This window comes from Cynocephalus volans, chromosome 10, assembly GCF_027409185.1.
Source record: "Cynocephalus volans isolate mCynVol1 chromosome 10, mCynVol1.pri, whole genome shotgun sequence".
NCBI lineage: Eukaryota > Metazoa > Chordata > Mammalia > Dermoptera > Cynocephalidae > Cynocephalus > Cynocephalus volans.
The window spans coordinates 60,668,571-60,675,369 of record NC_084469.1 but is presented as its reverse complement, the minus strand read 5'-3'; the positions used below and the strand labels follow the sequence as shown (position 1 = coordinate 60,675,369).

The following is a 6,799-nucleotide window of genomic DNA, read 5'->3' as shown; positions in this document are numbered from 1 at the left end:
ACAGGTTAATTTATTAATTCTTCACTAAATAAATGAGTTCAAGAATTTAATGAACACTTACGGGAACTTTACTAAAAGAGATACAATTCCCCAGTCTTACAATGCTCAAAGTCTAGTGATTAGGAAACCAGCAACTATGCCACACATAGCTAACTAAGTGCCAGCACAGCAGTGCACAGAGTCCTGTGGCAGCACAAGGAACAGGCCCCTAAGCCCATTGGAATGTAGGGGGTTCTACATAGATGTGGCTTGACCTGAGCCCTGTGGGTGGGGGTAAGGGGGAGGTGACTGAGGTTTAGTAGCCAAAGAGAAGCAGAATCACAGAAAAACTGTCAGAGAATGACTGTTATGATGTAAAGACAAACAAGAGGCAGAAAAAGATGGGCCTTCCTGCAGGACTCAAACCACAATGATGTGCAAGTCCCAATTTTATCCACAAGTCAGCAGGAAAGCACTGAAGGATTTGACTCAAAGAAAGGAAAGTAAGAAGATTCTTTTTGTGTTGGAAACAGATTACTCTCCCAGCAGATAAGAGGAGGTCTGAGAGGGAATAGGTTGGGGCCAGAGAGACTTAGAAGGTCCACACCAAGAACCACTTCCTTCTTTATTCAAATGTCACTACCTCAAACAGTTCCTCCCTGGGCAACCTATAGATAATTTCAATCTCCTAATCATAACCCAACACTTCCTATCCCCCATCCTTGCTTAATTCTTTTCTCTTAGCATTTATCATTCTCTAACATCTTACCAAATATTTTACTTATTTATATTCATTACATCTGTCCCACAGGGAGTTTTGTTTCCTGCTGCATCCCCAACACTTACTATGCTGCTGCAAGCACTTGGAAAATCTGTGTTAGTGACTTAATGAATATGTGATAGATACATCATGTACATCAGGGCCTCATTATTTATCTCCTGAATTGTTCATTCAACATATAATTATTGAAAGCTGACTCTGTGCCAGCCAAGGTACTAGACATGAAAGATACAGCAATGAACAAAGTAGAGACTTTGATCTCATGGAGCTGGGGTTATAACGCGTACAAAGGCATAACAAACCAACAATATACACTGAAAGATGCTTTAAAGAACAATAAGGCAGGGTAAAGGGATAAGAAGAGATGGGAGGAGGGGCTATTACAGAATAAGTTTTCATAATCTGCTTGCGCTGCTATAACAAAATACCACACTGAGTAATTTATAAAAAATAGAAATTTATTTCTCACAGTTCCGAAGGCTGGGAAGTCTAAGATCAAGGCTCTAGCAGATCATGCGTCTGATGAGGGTTTTCTTGCTATGTTGTCACATGGCAAGAGAGCAAAAGAGTAAGAGAGGCAAACTCTCCCTGAAGCCTCTTTTATTAGAGCTCCCTCATGACTTAATCACTTCCCAAAAGGCCCAACTTCTTAATACCACCACAATGGAGATTAAGTTTCAACACAAGAATTTTAGGGGACATTCAGACTTTATCAGGCAGGGATTCCTTCCTCACCAGTGTGGTGAATAGGTGATCAGAATAATATCTGAATTAGCTGGAAAACTATAATAAAGCACACAGAAGCTCAAGCTCATTGAAGGAGTTTAAGGCCTGGTGTCTATACTTTTTTACCAAGTTCGCCAGGTGATTCTGATGTGAGCACAATTCAAGAACCACTGTATTTTTCTATACTGCCTCTCAAGGAATTGATGGAACTAGGCACTGAGGAAGCCAGGAGCAGGTCTAGGCACTCAGGGCTCCTGATTTCCAGCGTACCACTTCTCTCCATTACAAGATGCCCTTGGAGCTCTCTCTACGAGGAAAGAGCAGCAGAATGACTGGTAAATGCCCTTGGAAGCAAATTCTCGAGTGAAAAGGGAGGCTAGCTTCCCTTTAGACCACTGCTATTCAACAGAAATAAAATGCAAGCTGTATGTGTAACTTAAAATTTTCTTGTAGCCACATTTAAAAAGATAAAAGGAAGCGGTGAGCTTAATTTTAATATATTTTCTTTAACCCAATATATCCAAAATATTATCACTTCAACTCATAATAGTATAAAAATTATTGAGATATTCTACATTCTTTTTTTTCATACTAAGTCTTTGAAATCCACTGTGTCTTACACTTATATATCTCAGTTCAGACTAGCCACATTTCAGGTGCTCAATAGTCACGTGTGCCTATTGGCTATAATATTGGATAGCACAGGTTTAGACCTTTTTATTCAAGTGACAGAGACCATATAATCATCCCTCAGGGACTCTCTAAGTTCAAAAGACAGCAAATTACTGCTAGTTACAGGTTTATACAATGGTTATAGAAAGTATTCATTTTTGTTCAAATGTATGATAGAATAGAAGTATTAAAAGTGTAAGGTGGGGAAAAAAGAATACTTAAAATATACCTTTGCCCCTTCAATAACTTGTGCATTTTTCATGTTGCATACTTATCTGTAGTAGATAAGAGACAATTTTAGTCTGAAATACATAGAGAACTTACTATGTGCCCGACACTATTTCAAACACTTGACATAACCTTTCCCTTTTAATCTTCACAGAAACTTTAGGAGGTAGGTACTGATATTATCCCTACTTGACAGATAAGAAAATCAAGGCATGGAGATGTTAAGTAATTTGTGCAAGGTTATCCAGTCACTGAGTGCTTGAGCTAGGTTTCCAACCTTGCCACTGAGGCTTGATCTTGGCTCTGCCCCTTGCTCATTGTGCCACCAGGTCATTTACTTAACTTGTCTGTGCCTGTGTTTTCACCTTCAAGAATAGGATTATCATGAAAAATAAATGAGTTAGCACATGTAAAGTATTGGAAATTCTCTTAGTCAGAAGAAGCACCCAACAAATGTTAGCTGTTTTCATTATCCCTATTATCATCTCCACGCAATAAGCAAAATATTGAACACTGATGTTGATTTGTCTCTAAAGGAATTTGTTTTAGATCACGACAATATTATCTGTAATTGCACATCAACTTTTGAATACTTTGAAAAATTTGATGGATTCTACAGCCCAGTGAGATAAAGGACAAGAATTTGGATAATCTTTCTATTTTGTTCTCTAATCCCAAGCTGTAGCACCGAACTTCCAGCTGCCTGTTGGACAGCTACATGAATCACACTTACTCTTTGAGTTACTCCTTTGTACCAACTTCTCGCTGGGCACGCTGAGAAGAATATGATGATGTCCATGAAACAGATGTCCCTGCAGCTTAATGGGAGAGAGATAAGAAACCGAGAGTTATGTGCCAATGGCAAGTGCAACTCCAACGGAGCAACAAAAATTCATCTTCCTTTTCCTAACTGGAACTCTTTCTAGCCCTCTTACATAAGTACCATTCTGATAAGGTGCCAAGAGTGAAAATCTTAGAGTTGCTGTTAACATTGGTTATAGGCTGAACTGCATTCCCTCAAAATTCATATGTTGAAATCCTAACCCTCAGTATCTCAGAATGTGACTGTATTTCAAGATAGTGCCTTTAAAGAGGTGATTAAGTTAACACAGAAGGACAGTAGGGGAGTCTGCACACAGAGAGAGACTTCAGAAGAAAACAAACCAGCTGACACTTTGATCTTGGACTTCCAGTCTCCAGAACTGTGAGAAAATAAATGTCTGTTTAAGCCACCCAGTCTGTGGTATTTTGTTATGGCAGCCCTGGCAAATAAATACAATCTTCCCTCTCTTGGTCTTCATATATAAACCATTTATGATAATTAACTTATAAGTCCTACTATCTCAACATCTGGGTTTGCTTTAAAATACTCAAGGGAAAAAAATGTGTACATGGAGAAGGAAAGAAGCAATAAGATTAGCAAGGATTGAATCAGGGTTACTATTACATAGGAGTTCATTTTATTATACTTTGAGTATGTTTGAAAATTTCCGTAGTAAAGAACTAAGGAGGTAAAACCCACTATTAATAGTGTTATAACAATATCATAAAACAGATAAATACACGTCAAAAAACTGCTAAATAGAAATGCATTAAAATGTTAATAACTATATCCTGGTATAATGGGTAGTGCTTAATGTTTTTCTTTATGTATTTCTGTATTTTCTGAATTCTCTACAATGAGCATACATTTCTATGCTCAGAATATAAACTATAATACTGTTTAAAATAAAGTTAAATGAGAATGCTTTCAAAATTTTGTAGAGAAGTCCAAACTCATTAACCTTGCTTTCAAAATCCTCTAAAATAAAATTCCAACCTCCCTCCCAACTTGATTCCAAATGACTCCTCTGCAGCCAGTTTCCTATGGTTAAATATTTATATGGATTATTTCTCTATTTTATTTCCTAATTCCAACCTTGGGATTCTAAACTGTGGGACCAAGGATATCCAGAGATATGAGGAACACAAGCCCTAGACACAAATACCACTGTTCTTAATAGCACTGTGACATAGGATAAGTAACATAGGCTCTCTCTGTCTCCATTTGCTCATCTGTAAAACAGGGGTCATAACAGTACACACATCATAGGACCTTTGTGAAGGTTAAAACTGTTAATTTTTATAAAGCTCTTAGAATGACACTTAGCACTCAGTGTTTAATTATTATGACCATTACTCATGTCACATATTTTCCCAATTATTCAACAGTAACTGAACACCTTTGTAGCAGAAACCTTTGCTAATGAGTTAAATACCTTTTCCCACTCGGAACAGAAAGACAAGATGAATGCTAAGTCCTGTCACAGTGGGGCTCTGCTGCCAGGAGAGCCACTTCCTCCTCCCTACAGCCCTCTATCAGAAGTCAGGCGAGGGGAAGGAAAGGAGGCTGGGAGATACCACGATCTTGTCTGTGGTTCTGAAAAATCCGCAGAGGATATCCCCAAGACTCCATCTGTGTATGACGCGCTCTTTCTTAAAAAACAGGTCAGAAGTAGTCCAGGAACAGCCTCCCTTCCTGCAGGGATCAGAAAGAGGAACCATTGGTACTTCGAGGTTCTTCCAGAGAAAGGAATATTTTTTCTGGTTATTTTAATAGTATTAATATTAACAGCCAACACCTTGCCAGCACACCTACACTATTCTAAACATTCTGTTTGTCCTAGATCACTAATTTTGAAAAGAAATGTATAAGGTAGGCACTCGTAGAATTCTTTTACAGAAGAGGAAACTAGGGCACAGAAAGATTAAGTTCTCACCAACGTTATATCGCTAGGAAGCGACAGGGCGTGTGGAAGGTGGGATAAGGCGGGCTGGGCAGCGGAGAGCCTCAGACGCTGCTCGATCCAGGTCTACCTGCAACCCGGGGACTAGCGAACCGCCCCAAAGGCAGAGGCTCTGGCGAAGGGAAGGCAAGCGGCCGCCCCCGCCCCTCAACCCTGCCCTCCGCAGCTGGCCGCGATTTCTCTTCTCGGCGACCGAGGTGCGGGCCCCGCTGATCCTACGACCAGGCCATAAAGGCTGAAAGAGGTCGTGGGGTCCCGAGGCTCACCCACCTTACTGAAAGGAACGAAGGCCGCGCTCTCCACCTCCAGTGGCGGAAGTGCCTCGCACCAAGCTCACCTGCGGAACTACACTTCCCAGGATCCCAGGGAGGAAAGAAAGCCGCGGCCCCGCCCCCAAGGGCGGAAGTTCCGGCCCACACACCCACAGCCTGAATCGTGTTCCCGGAATATCCGAGCAGAGCAAGCTTCGCAATCTCGCCCTCAGGGAGCCGAAGTGCCACGTAACACTCAGGGCACTGGGTTATAATTCCCTGCTTCCCCGGTGGAGTAAGCAACAAGGCCGCGCTTTCCCGAAGCGGAAGTGCTCCAACCTCCAGAAGCGTGTGGACTACACGTACCAGAATCCTTTGTAAGGCTGTGCTTCCCTCCAGCCTGCAGTTTTCCTTTTGGATTAGCAGGTGGAGTCTAAATCGATGTTTGTAGAGCTCAGTCTGCGTTTTACTTTTCCCATTGTCCCCTTTTACACGTGACAAGTTGGCAATGTGGAAAAAATGGGAAATAATTATAAAGGAATTCTATGTGTGAGCTAAAAATAGAGAAAATGAAAGGGGCGGGCTTTTGCACTTCCATATGAATTTTACAATCAGCTTGTCAATTTCCACAAATAACCCTGCTAGAATTTTGACTGGGCTTGCATTGAATTTATAGATCAACTTTGGAAGATTGACATTTTAACTATGTTGTGTCTTCCAATCCGTGATCAGAGTATATTGATCCATTTATTTAGGCGTCCTTTAATTTCTTTTGGACAATGTTTTATCGTTTTCATTATAGAGGCCATTAATATCTTTGGTCAGATTTCTCTCTAAATATTTCATTTTTAAAATAAACTTTATTTGTAAAACAGAAAATTAAGCAGATAGTAGAGTTCCCATATATCCTGTAATCTCCCCTATTATTAATCTATTACATCAGTATGTTACATTTGCTACAATTAAGGAACCAATATTGATACATTATTATTAACTGAAGTCCATAGTTCATTCGGATTTACTTAGGGTAACTAATGTCCTATTTCTATTCCAAGATTCTATCCAGAATACCATGTTATATTTAGTCACTGTGTCTGCTTAGGCTCCTCTTGGTTTTGAGTTTCTCAGACTTTTCTTGTTTTTTGATGACAGTTTTGAGGAGTGCTCAAGTATTTTATAAAATATACATCAAATGGAATTTGATGTTTTCCTTACAGATTAGGGTTATGAATTTTTCAGAGGTAAAGTGCCATTTTTATCACATCATATCAAGGGTTCACAATCAGTATGACTTACCACTCTTGATGAGGTACTATTTGTCAGTTTCTCTACCCATTTTCCCCCTTTCCATACTGTACTCCGTGGAAGGAAGTCAC

General features: G+C 40.0%; 1 long non-coding RNA gene across 1 annotated transcript; it reads right to left on the bottom strand.

Moving 5' to 3' along the window:
• Positions 1-3,125: 3,125 nt before the first annotated feature.
• Positions 3,126-5,497, bottom strand: LOC134386949 (uncharacterized). Its single transcript, XR_010024564.1, has 3 exons — positions 5,443-5,497; positions 4,645-4,904; positions 3,126-3,204 (listed from the first exon to the last, which is right to left on the bottom strand). It is a non-coding gene; the product is annotated as an uncharacterized LOC134386949 (long non-coding RNA).
• Between the last annotated feature and the right edge of the window lie 1,302 nt (positions 5,498-6,799).